Below are 13,041 nucleotides of genomic sequence, written 5' to 3' on the forward strand. Positions count from 1 at the left end.
TTTTTTCAAAGAAAGTAGAACATTTATGCAGAGAGTAAAGACGATGGAATTAATGCAGTGAAACATATTATACATTTCTCTGGTGGAGAAAAAGCGAATAAAAACAATGTAATTATGCAAATTCGGTATCGGTGTCAAGAAAACAAAGGGATAATCTGAAATTATAAGAAAATATGGTTTGTTCCCGAGCAAAAGCAAAGTCAAAATGTCCAGTGTAGTTTAAACAATTGACAAAATCAAGTCCAATCCTTTTGTGTGAGAATTTATCTTTTCTTTATTTTCTCAGTTGTCCTGATCACATATTCCACAGCATCACGCCAGAGGTGCATGCGGCCAACACGTGTTTCGTCTTGGGGTAATACGACCCCCACGACTTCCTCAGGGCCTATAAGTATAATGGTCAATCTCAAACAACGAGTACGATGCAAAAGTCAATCAGCAAAGAAATACTACTAGTACGTGTCCGGATCTCCGTTATAATACGAACAGCACAGTTCCAAGGAGAAAGTGTCACTCGGCAATTAATTTTCTGTGAAGGAGAGTACTCCGTAAATATCTGGGGTCCTGGTGTGTATTGAAGCAACTTACAACCTAGCCACAACCTGTGAATCCAGTACGATAATCTGAAATTGTTTGCTGAAATAATTTACATGCAATGGCATTGGAACTTGCCTCTGCTTTGTTGCAGAGCAGGGCATGACAGGTATGCAGAAGAACCCAACATAAGACATGTTGACCATCAGTGCTGGTTTGTGAGGGCTCCAGCTCGGTTTTAATTCTCCTCCGTCACACCTAATGTCAAAGCCCAAGCGGACATGAATAACATTAGCGTAGGTGGTGGGTGGATCACTGTATTCCTTCTCTTTTTTTTAAAAAAATTTTTTTTTTTTTATTAAGAAGCTTGGAACAAACAACACTGAATAAGAAGAAGAAAAACCAAGAGCAAACGCTCTTTACAATGCATAGGACATTCGCACACCATTGGCTTCAAATACAGCTACAGCTACCAAGGAGAAAAAAAAAAAAAATCAAAAAGAGAAGGTAATTCCCTTTCTCTCCTCTTTCCCCTTTTCCCCCCTCTTTCCCTTCCCCCTCTCTTCTTTCCCCTTTTTTTCTCTCTCTCCCTTACTTTTAACTACTCCTTAATCCATTTTTCCAAAGGGTCCCAGATACGTTGCGCCTTCTCGCGCCTTCTTCTACCCCATCTTGAAAAAATAGCTGATTCTAAATAATATAAAGCCAAAATCCTTGCTCTCCAATTTAAGAAAGTAGGGGCATCAGGACTTATCCACTCCGAAGTTATCGACAGTCTCACCACAGACATAACTATAAACAAGAAAGCAGTCTCATCCCGAGTTCTCTGCTTCTGACAGCCACTCTCACAACCGAATATGACAAATTCTGCCGAAAAAACAACTGAAATATTGAGTTTAGAGTTTAAAAAAACTTCTATGTCGTGAAAAAATATATGCAATTTGGGACAGGAAAAAAACATGTGTAAATCATTAGCGGCTGCCAGACCACATCTCGAGCACTGATGACCTCCTGTGCCTCCCCATTTAGCAATTTTAGCCGGGGTGTTGTACAGGTCAAACAGTGCCATATAACTTTGAGACCGTAAGCTTCCTGACATAAAAACATTATTTGACAATTCTAAAGCCTGAGAAATATCTAAGTCTGTTTTACCTAATTTTGTTTCCCATTTAGCATTCTGTAAGAGTATATCATCTGGAAAGCTGGAGAGTAGACATTGATACAGCATACCTATTCTGGAGCGTTTTAATATCAATTCCATGAGTGGATTTTTTTTTAAAAAAACAAGATCCTGCCCCTTTGCTTTCTCTACAAAACTACGAATCTGTAAGTACTTAAAGAAGTCGTGTGGATTCAAACTAAATTTCTCCCTCAAAAACTCAAACGAAGCCAATACTCCCTCGGTTCCAAGATCTCCTATAGTCCTTACCCCCTGCGACATCCACCTAAATAGAGTTAAATCTTGAAAAATAGGAGGTAACAGTCCTGCCGCGGCAAGGGGAGTATAATTATTAATTTTAAGAATCTGATATTTACGGCGGATCTTACGCCAAAGCGAGAACATTGCTATTATTACCTTAAACTTAGTCTTTTTGTAATAACTAGGTTCCAGTACCCGAACTAATATTCCCTTAACTTCTTCTCCCAAGCCTATTTCAAAAATAGAAGGCCTACAGCATTGTGGTACCCAAGCCCTATCCCCAAAGAGCGGTACGGCTAAATGTTGGATATAAGCTGACCAATAGTACAGCATTAAATTAGGTATTGCCCATCCACCCCTCCCCCTCGAAAGGTACATCCATTTAGCTGCTCTACGAGGGCGATGGTAACTCCAAAGAAATCTATTGCAGCACCTTTCAGCTTGAGTTAGGCTTGCATGAGAAAATTCCAATGGAATGGTCCTGAAAAGGTACAGAAACTTTGGTAAAACCAACATTTTCAATACGTTTCCCCGACCATACAGAGACAGATGGAGATTGTCTATCCTTGTCAATAGAGAGTTGGTTGCTTTAATTACCGGCAGGATATTCAAGTCTGGAATATTTTCTACTGCAGCCATTATTTTAACCCCTAAGTATCCCGCGGTCTGCACCACCGGAGCGTCGGACGGACCCATAGATGCTGACTGGATCACCTGGGTTTTGGTGACATTAAGTTTGTAACCAGACAAATGTCCAAACTGTACTGTGAGACTCTTAATAGCTGGAAATGCCAGTGCCACGCTACTAGTCAATACTACAATATCGTCAGCATAAGCTAATGCCTTATACTCTGCTGAAGGAATCCTGACCGGAGGTATTTCTGTACATTTCTCTATTTTACTTAGAAGCGGATCTATATACAAAGCAAATAACAGGGGCGAACAAGGGCAACCTTGACGAGTGCCCCTTCCAATACAAAAGGAGCTTGAGCGCAATCCTGAAATCGAGAGGGTCGCTTCTGGAGATTTATAAAGCGACTGGAGTGAGTGGAGAAATTCCAAACGGAACCCCTTCCAGCGCAAAACTGCCCACAAGAACCCCCAGGTGACCCTGTCAAACGCCTTCTCAGCGTCCAACAGGATCACACCGAGGGGATAATGGGTCGTTTGAGCCCAGTCTAAAAGAGCTATTACCCGCTGAACATGGTCGGCTGTGTCTCTACCTGGGATAAAGCCATGCTGTTGTAAAGACACTAAAGGAGAGATCACAGCTGCTAATCTAGTAGCTAAGATTTTTGAGTAGATTTTACTATCCACGTTTATTAATGATATTGGACGAAATGATGCGGGATCTAATTCAGGTTTATCTTTTTTTTTAATGAGAATGATAGTTGTTTTGCGCCAAGAGTCTGGTATATGTCCTCCCTGTGCACCTCTAAGAACAGTCAGCATCTCTGCTTGTATTTCTGAACAGAACAACTTATAAAACTCGAGAGGGATGGAGTCCGGACCTGCAGCTTTTCCACTGGCTAGGGACTTAATTGCCAACTCAACCTCCTCCCATTCTATAGGAGCTGAAAGAATTTCATTTTGCTGAACGGAGATATGAGTGGTGGTGAGATCCTGTAAGAAATCTCCTATTTCTCCCTCCATGTTGGATAAACCCTCTACCTGTGTATACAAACGACAATAAAACTGCCTAAAGACCTCCATAACCCCCTCCGGCGTATCTTGTATACAGCCTTGGGAGTCCTTAATCTTTAGAATATGATTAGCCAATCCTTTCTCATGCAACCGCTTGGCTAAAACCCTTCCAGCTTTTTCCCCAAATTCGAACATCTGTGATCTGAATTGTAGATATTTTGCCGCAAGATCCTGGCCAAAGAATTCCAACAGAGAGGCCCTCACTCTAGCTATCTGTGACTGAATTTCCAAAATCTCATGACCATCTCTTATAGCACATACCAACTGAGTCTCTACCGCCCCCAATTCCTCGATACGCCGCTTAGTCTGATCCTGAGCTATTTTCCTCCTGAAAAATGAAAAACTTTTCGTTTGACCCCTTATAGCTGCTTTGAACGTATCCCAAACTATTGTATGTGTAGCTGTATCTTTATTGATATTTAAAAATTCCCTCATCCAGCTTTTCACATGATCTATATAAGACTGATCCAATAACAGTTTCCTCTCAAAGGTCCAAGTCCTTGGAGCCTTTTGGGTAACCTGCATTGTACATTCAATAATTAAAGGATTATGATCCGAGAGTATCCTGGGTAAAACTTGAATAGATGTGGCTTCTACCACCTGGTCAGATATGAAGACATAATCTATACGAACTAACTTATTATGGGGGGCTGAAAAATAAGTATAGCCATCTAATTGTTTGTTGTTATAAAACCAGGAATCAATCAAACGGTGTTCTTGGACCAAAGCTTGGAGAGCCCTAAAAACTCTGGGTTTTTTGCCAGTGTAAATTTGAGTCCCTCCTAGATTAAAGTCAGCTAAGAGATTAATATTCATATCCCCACAAAAACATACAGGATGAGGCCAAAGTGCCAGTTCCACATTTAGAAAATGTAGAACTGCTGGGTCATCCAAGTTTGAACAATAGACTGTGCAAACAGTCATAGGACTACCTTTAACTAACAACTCTGTTATTACCCATCTGCCATTACTATCTTGTGCAGTTCTAGTACATACTCCAGATCCATGTCTCAAAAGAATTGCAACCCCTCTGGTCCTAACTGATTGCCGAGAGCACCCAACTAAGTCAAATCCCGGGATTTTCAAATATGCCGGTCGTTCCAGGATACATGCGTCTCCTGAAGACACACCACCTCAAGGTGGAAAGATTGGATGACCTTTGAGAACAATGCCCTCTTTCTGCCATCATTAAGGCCACAAATATTCCAAGTCCCTATACGAATTTTACCCTGTGCCATCTACATTGAAAAAATAGGACCAAATGAAGATAGCTACTCTTCCTCCGTAAATAATTACATTTGACCAAAAAACATGTTGTATAACCACTATAATTATTTTGTTAGTTCCAGCTTCTTTTTTAATTTTTTTTACCCCAGCCCTCCCCAATCCTCCTTGGCCAACCCATACCCCCCCTCCTGTGCCCTCCCTCCTCCCCCCCCCCCTGCCCACGCCCCCACCCATATCCCTCCCAATTGAGGCATAAGGACTCTGTCCTTTCGATGGGAAGACTGGTTAACTGCTCGACTCCTCCTCCTATGCAACTGCCAAAGCCAGAAAGCCAGACAAAAGGGTCCATAGTTGGGTGTGCACAAAAAAACCAAAAGTATGAACGCCGCAACCGTAATACAACGTAATCAAAAACTCAGAAAGCAAAAGACAAAACCAAAAACAAAAAACCCCCAAAAAAATAACTTTCATTTCCATTATTACTTTCTATATGGTACAGTGCTTCCCTAAAAGCACACACACCCCCCTAGGACCCCTGAGCCCTCTGAATTTTTTTTATCAAAGTCAGAGTCAAAGTCAAGAATAGTGAAAGAGGGCTGTACCCTTATAATGAATCCAAATATACCTTTGCCTGAATCTCTGAGGCAAAAAACTTTGTCTCACCCTGAAAAATGATTTTTAGCTTTGAGGGAAACAGTAGAAACACCTGAGCGCCCTTTGACTGAAATGGGCCAATTAACTGCCGGAGCTGCCACCTCCGTTCCACAGTAGCTGGACATAAATCAGGTCTAACAAAGAACTCATAGCCCCTCCCAACCCTTTTCTTATCAGGCCTTGCCAGATCGTAAATCTTCTCTCTTGCTAAAAAGCTCAAAAAACAGATTAAGATTGCACGTGGCCTGCTGTCTTCTTGCCCAGATCGTTGCTTAATCTTGAAGGGGAACCGATGGGCTCTCTGTATTAACTAATCCATTCCAACCCACATAATTCAACTACACACCATGAACATACACTCCATACGACATAGGTAAAAGACATTGCCAATTACTATGCCAATTCAAACAAATGTGAGACCGACTGCATTTCCAGTGCTTGTTTTTAGGACTTATGCCCAGCTCTTGTCACTAAGCTTTTACAAAACAACCTCGGGGTGGTTTGCTTATGGCGTCGCTTATCTGAATGGCAGATTTTGGTTTCTTTTTGCAGCTAGTTGTTGTCTGTTAGTTTCCTGATAATGAGAGGAAGAGAACTCCAGGGGTCTGCTTATCACTTTGCTAAAGTCACTCGAATTATTTTTCTAATCAGGGAACAGCCCCGAGGTTTTCTCTTGAGGAACATTTGTCTAAAGAAATGGTAATGTGAAGATTTAATAGCCTTTGTGCAAAATGCTAAACTAATTCAACTCTGAGCAGGCGTGCACTCGCGCGAAATGACCCGCCCATCTGTTTATTATCAGTAACAAGGCTGGTCTGGCCATCCAAGGGTTGAACCTCTAAGAGGCTCTCGGGCGAGGGATCACTTTCTAAGTGTATATCTCAGAATTAGCCTACCGTTTCCGAGCCAGAACCAATATGTCACGTGAGCTACTGGCTGCAGCGCCGCTAGGCACCTGAACTGTCCCAATTATCTGGATACTCTCGACTCCTACGCGAGGCTCCAGGATGGTTGCGGCGACCATCGGATGTCTACTCTGCTCTTGCAGCAGGTTTGCAGTCTATGAGCTGGATTGGTCTGCCTCGTCTCCATAGCTCACTGGCCCGCAGGATGCTTCGGTCTCCAGTGCCTTCCTGCATTCCTTTCGCCCACTGGCTCTGCTTCTGGCGGTGAAGATGGAAGTCCGCCCTCTTGAGGCAGACACCCGACATTGCAGTGGTCATCTCTAGAAGTTACGGCTCACGAGCTGCTGGCGCTTCAGACCCCGATCTCACCTTCCACTTATGTGCTCTTCAGAGTTGCTGGGATCTCTACTCCTTCGTCTGCTGCACTCATCCTGGAGAGGAGTTGCTGCTGTAGTGCACCACTCCCTGCAGTCCGTATGAATCGGACTCCGACTTGCACCTCTGGGGGGGTGGCGACCATCCCTAATCTTCTGCACTCGGTTGCAGCCCTATATGTTGCCTCTGATGGTTGCCTGTTCCAGCCATACTCAATTTGCAGCTGCTGGTGCTGGAGCGGGTAATACAAAAATGTTGTATACCCACCCCATTTTGCATGTTGTTTTTACTAATTAGATTAATTAATTAATTATAATCGAACTAATGGTTTGGGGTGATGTGGAAAATACTTACCAACCTTACTAATATATGAATTACACGTGGGATTTGCACCTGCATGGCCTAATTAATACATGAACTAAATTCTGTACGCATATTAATGATAGACAATTAGAATATTGCATGATATATGTCGCTTTTGTGATGTAATTGTGATTTGTGCTTTATTCAGTAAGTATAAACCGCACTGAGTGTTGCTTTTGCTAGATAAATACACACACATATGGGTATTAGCGAGGGAATAACATTTAATTATCCATTTTTATGTATTAATTACGTTTTTGTGTTTCTTTGCTTAAGTTGACCATTTCGAGTGGCCACAAAATGGCTGACTTCTGTATCCGATGAAACCGGCTCCTTTGCACAAGTTTCTGGGTGAAGTGTGCATGCGTCACCGCTAGCAACTGTGGCCTGGATCTGACCCCCGATGACCATGTACCCTCCAAGGACAGCCTGGGACATCAGCCAAATATTTTGAACAAAGACTGTTGTGTGAACCGGAACTGACAAGGGTCCTAACCCAAAAGACACTTTCGTGAGAAACCAAAAGGATGATCCCTGATTGTCCAATCAGCGAACTCAGATGCCCATACTTTGATACTTTTTAACATTGATTTTACTATAAATTATGGTAGAATACAGAGGTAAAAGGGGGTCGTTTTTCCAATTTCCTGATGCTATGCTGACGGAGAGGAAGGTGACACTGCAGGACAGCTGTTTCCCTGAATCTTTGACAGACTGATCAGATGAACTGAACTTTCAAATTTGACGGGCATAGATTGATGAGACTACTGGATTTGACATAGAAGACGATAATTAGCCAGAATAGGTAAATATGATGGTCAGCTGCTTGAACAACTAATGAATTTACTTGCATTAATTAGATAAAGAATTTATTTGATTCATTACAGAAATGAGTTGGTTTGTTTATTTATGAAAATGTATTAATGCGAAGGGAATAGGGAATTAGATAATCATCTAAACAGCAACTAGCAGATCCACCGCCAATATTATGAGAGGAATACTAAAGATGGTATATAGGGCCTAATGAGCAACAGAAGGTGGTGTAGATTTCACACTCATTAGGGTAAAGTGGTATTTCCTTCTCATACCAGCGTCTGGAAGATAATCGCCTCCCACACGGATTAATGGTGAGTGAATGTTGATGTTATGGGCCCCACCAGCGAATGTATGGATGATGTGTATATGTGAGATCATTGGTCTGTGATAGAGGGAGGGATTTTGCACTCCACGCTGGAGCAGTTTTTCTGGTAGCAGTATGATGGTTTGCTATTGTTTTGGTTTGATGATTATTGCTTATATATAGCTTATTGATTATTGATTGGTATTGATTTATGTACTAACACTCTGATGCCGATTCCGATCCGTCCAAAAAAATTACCGTCCGACTCGCATCCGTATTTTTTTACGTACGAATTGTACAAGTCCCGTACAAACAACGAAGTACGATTCGTACGTGAAAAATACATACAAATGACTTCAGGAAAAGTCTACAAGACGTCCCCGGGCATTTTTACATACAAATTGTAAAACTGAAGTCCGAGCGCGCAAGTACGATCCGTACCGGTCATCCGAAGACACAAGCGCATGGAAAATGCTCCGTACGGATCGAACGCCGTACCACTCGTATTCGGGTAAACTTGTGCCCGGGATACGAGTCGGTCAGCCCCCCCCTCCCCTCCACATGTCTGCATCGTACCCCCCTTGTCCGCACTGTACCCCAGCCCCGTACGTGTACGCACCGTACCCCACCACCGTACCCCAGCCCGGTACATGTACGCACCGTACCCCACCATCCTACCCCATCCCCTAACTTGTACGCACCATACCCCCCCACCGTCCCCCAGCCCCATACTTGGACACACCGTACCCCACCACCGTACCCCAGCCCCGTACATGTACGCACCATACCCCACCACCCTACCCCAGCCCCTTACTTGTACGCACCATACCCCACCACTGTACCCCAGCTGCGTACTTGGACGCACCGTACCCCACCACCGTAACCCAGCCACGTACTTGGACGCACCGTACCCCACCACCGTACCCCAGCCCTGTACATGTACGCACCGTACCCCACCACCCTACCCCAGCCCCTAACTTGTACGCACCGTACCCCACCACCGTCCCCTAGCCCCATACTTGTACGCACCGTACCCCACCACCGTACCCCAGCCGCGTACTTGGACGCACCGTACCCCACCACCGTACCCCGCCACCGTACATGTACATACCATACCCCACCACCCTACCCCAGCCCCTTACTTGTATGCACCATACCCCACCACTGTACCCCAGCCGCGTACTTGGACGCACCGTACCCCACCACCGTAACCCAGCCGCGTACTTGGAAGCACCTTACCCCACCACCGTACCCCAGCATCCCGTATGTACGAACAGTACAACAACATTGCATATGTGAGCACTGTACAACAACATCGCGTATGTACGCACGTTACATACGCTAAAACGACTCGTACAGAATCAGGACACTGCAAAACAGCACAATGAGGGTCAATTCGAATCGCACAACACCACAAAACACATCTGCAGTACTAAAAACATCTAAAAGACTGACCTGGCACATCCAAACAGGCAAACAGAGGCCCACACTCACAACCACCTCTTATAACACACCCACCAAAATTTCAAACCCAGCCACACCCACAAATGGACCAATAAAAAGGGCCCACACTCACAAACCATGAGCCTTTGCAACAGACCCACTGCTGACAGACACCACACACAAACAACAGCACCCATACACCTTAACTTACACACCATCACGCAACCTCCTTCACACATACCCCCCTACACATTCACACACACACATTCACACCCACACACCCACAACCATCCACACCCACACCCCACACCATGCCCACAGACAAGAATCCAAAGTTCACAAGGGAGGAGCTGGACATCCTTGTCAACGAAGTCATCAGAGTCGAGCCACAGCTCTTTGGAACATTGGTCAAACAGACCAGCATAGCTGAAAAATCACGCCTGTGGCAGAGGATCGTCGATCGGGTGAATACTGTTGCGCCCATCAGAAGGACCAGGAATGAATGCCAAGCCAGGTGGTACGATCTGCGCGGGGCAGTCAAGCGCAAAATGAACGAGGACTACGCCCAGAGTAACATCACAGGAGGTGGCCTGCCCCGCAGACCGGTACATTACCATCCCTGGCAGGAGAAGGTGATGGCCCTGCTTCCGCCGGTGGGAGTACACGGAGTCGAAGAAGTTGCTGAGCCTGGTGAGTACACAAACAACTTACTTAACATGGGGATAATGGCATCCACACCCCAACTACAACAAACGCACACACCTACCCCGAAGCCCTCACCGGACACAACCACACTCAAAAAACAACGCTCATGCCACTAACATGTGTTTGCCCCATTCACAAAGCAAGGCCATGCCATGTCCCAGCCTACACAAACCACAAACCCAAGACTGGATGTCCGGGATGCTGGGAGGGTGGGGATCACTAAACATATTGTACAACTCAGAAACAGACACCATTGCCCTTAGCCCATATGGCCCAGGTACATACCCATGCACCATGCGCAATGCACAGGGACTGGCAAAGTACTGACAAGGTAGCTGACACTTGGCCCTGCTGTAGGCAGCACAAGGCCCTCCTGTGACAACTGCAAAATCTAACACAAACACAACCAGCTCAGATATCTAGGACAGGATCACACTCACTGACATGGCAGCATGCTCCATGGGGGGACAGATACATCACCTGGGAGACCCACTTCCAAATCACACTACACCCACCAGCAGGCACCGTCAATCAATCAACAATCAATCAGAGACTTGTAAGGCGCGCTACTTACCTGTGAGGGTCTCAAGGTGCTGAGGGGGCGGTTCCACTACTGCTCGAAGAGCCAGGTCTTGAGGAGTCATCTGAAGGCAAGTAGGTCTTGGGTCAGTCGTAGATGGGTTGGGAGGGTGTTCCAGGTCTTGGCGGCGAGGTAGGAGAAGGATCTCCCGCAGGCGGTCATACGTTGGATGCGGGGGATAGCTGCGAGGGCGAGGCTGCCGGAGCGGAGCTGGCGGGTGGGGGTGTAGAAGCTGAGTCTGATGTTCAGGTAGGCTTGTCCAGCGTTGTGGAGTGCCTTGTGTGAGTGGGTGAGGAGCTTGAAGGTGATCCTCTTGTCGATGTGGAGCCAGTGCAGGTCACTCAGGAGGGGGGTGATGTGGCTGTGGCGGGGGGCGTTGTCGATCAGTCGTACGGAGGCTTTTTGGAAGCGTTGTATCCGCCGTTGGTGTTTGGATGGGAGACCTGCGTAGAGTGCATTGCCGTAGTACAGTCAGCTGCTGACGAGGGCCTGTGTCACTGTTCTTCTTGTTTCGGTCGGGATCCACCAGTAGATCCGGCAGAGCGTGCGTAGGGTGTCGTAGCAGGAGGAGGAGACAGCGTTGACCTGCTTGGACATGGAGAGGGAGGATGCGAGGATCAATCCTATGTTGCGTGCGTGGTGGGTGGGTGTCGGTGCTGTCCCCAGAGCGATCGGCCACCAGGAGTCGTCCCAGGCTGAGGGTGTGTGTCCCAGGATGAGGACCTCCGTCTTGTCTGAGTTCGGTTTCAGATGGCCGCTCCGCATCCAGTCGGCGATGGACCTCAGCCCTTGTGGATGTTTGCTTTGGCGGTGTGAGGGTCCTTGGTGAGGGAGAGGATGAGCTGGGTGTCGTTGGCATAGGAGATGGTTTTGAGGTGGTGGGGGCGGGCCACTTGTGTGAGTGGGGCCATGTGGATGTTGAACAGCGTCAGGCTGAGGGATGATCACTCACCCCTTACACAGGCACACACCCCCGGGGCAGCCAATGGAGTTACCCACTCTCACAATGGACATGTGACACAACAAGATTAAGCCACAGCCAAAGAAGCATCCAAGCCCACATTCGACATGTCAAACACCCTGGAGAACATTTCAATCAGTCCCCTGCAACATACCCATCCACAAGTGAACATTGATGTGAATGCTAGGCACATACAACTACCTTGAGGAACTGTGGCAAATAGAATATGTGTGAAACATGGATGTCGCATTAAACAGCATTAACATTGTCTCTCTCTCTCACACACATGGCAACGTCATGGATCTCCCCCCAACAATGGGGGAGAAGAACCACAGTCCCAGGCTCGGGAGGAACCTGATCCCACCGGCTGCGACACCTCACAACACTCCGCGGATGACCCCAACCCACCTGGCCCCTCTGGTGTCCAAGCCCCTGCAGCACCTGCTTCAGGTACATCTGTGCCAACCACCATTCCTGCCACATCCCAGGAGACACCCAGGAGCCCTGCCCATACTGAACAACTGAGCCAGTCTGACCTGGAGGGACAAGGTTCGCCGGGCACCCAGGAGGAGGCAGCCAACACCGACACTGCCATCCCTCAGGGGTCCCGTAGACCCGATGTGCCCACAACGGCAGGCCAGGCCTGTGTGGGCAGGGGTGGTGGGAGTGGAGGCAGGCGGAGGCGAGAACCTGACCAGACAGCTGAAGTGACTGGTATGTCACACGTACGCAACATCATGGAGGCATACCGGCGTGACACCAGGGCCATCAGTCAGGTAGTGGCGACCCTCACAGACATTAAGAATCAGCAGGCCGAGCAACACGCCAGTCAACAACAACACCAAGGACGGATGGAGGCAAGACTGGCTGAGCTCGTGGCGGTGCAAAGGGACATAAGCCATTCACTCCGTCGGATCGCCAACAACATGGGCAACCCTCCCTGTGACACCAGGCGCAGACCAGCACCAGCCACAGGGAGGGAGGAGGAGGAGGAGGATTCGTCCGACGGAGCGTCCCAAACATCGTCAAGGCCTGCATCTGAGGGTCCCC

Source organism: Triturus cristatus, chromosome 2_1, assembly GCF_964204655.1.
Source record: "Triturus cristatus chromosome 2_1, aTriCri1.1, whole genome shotgun sequence".
Classification (NCBI taxonomy): Eukaryota; Metazoa; Chordata; class Amphibia; order Caudata; family Salamandridae; genus Triturus; species Triturus cristatus.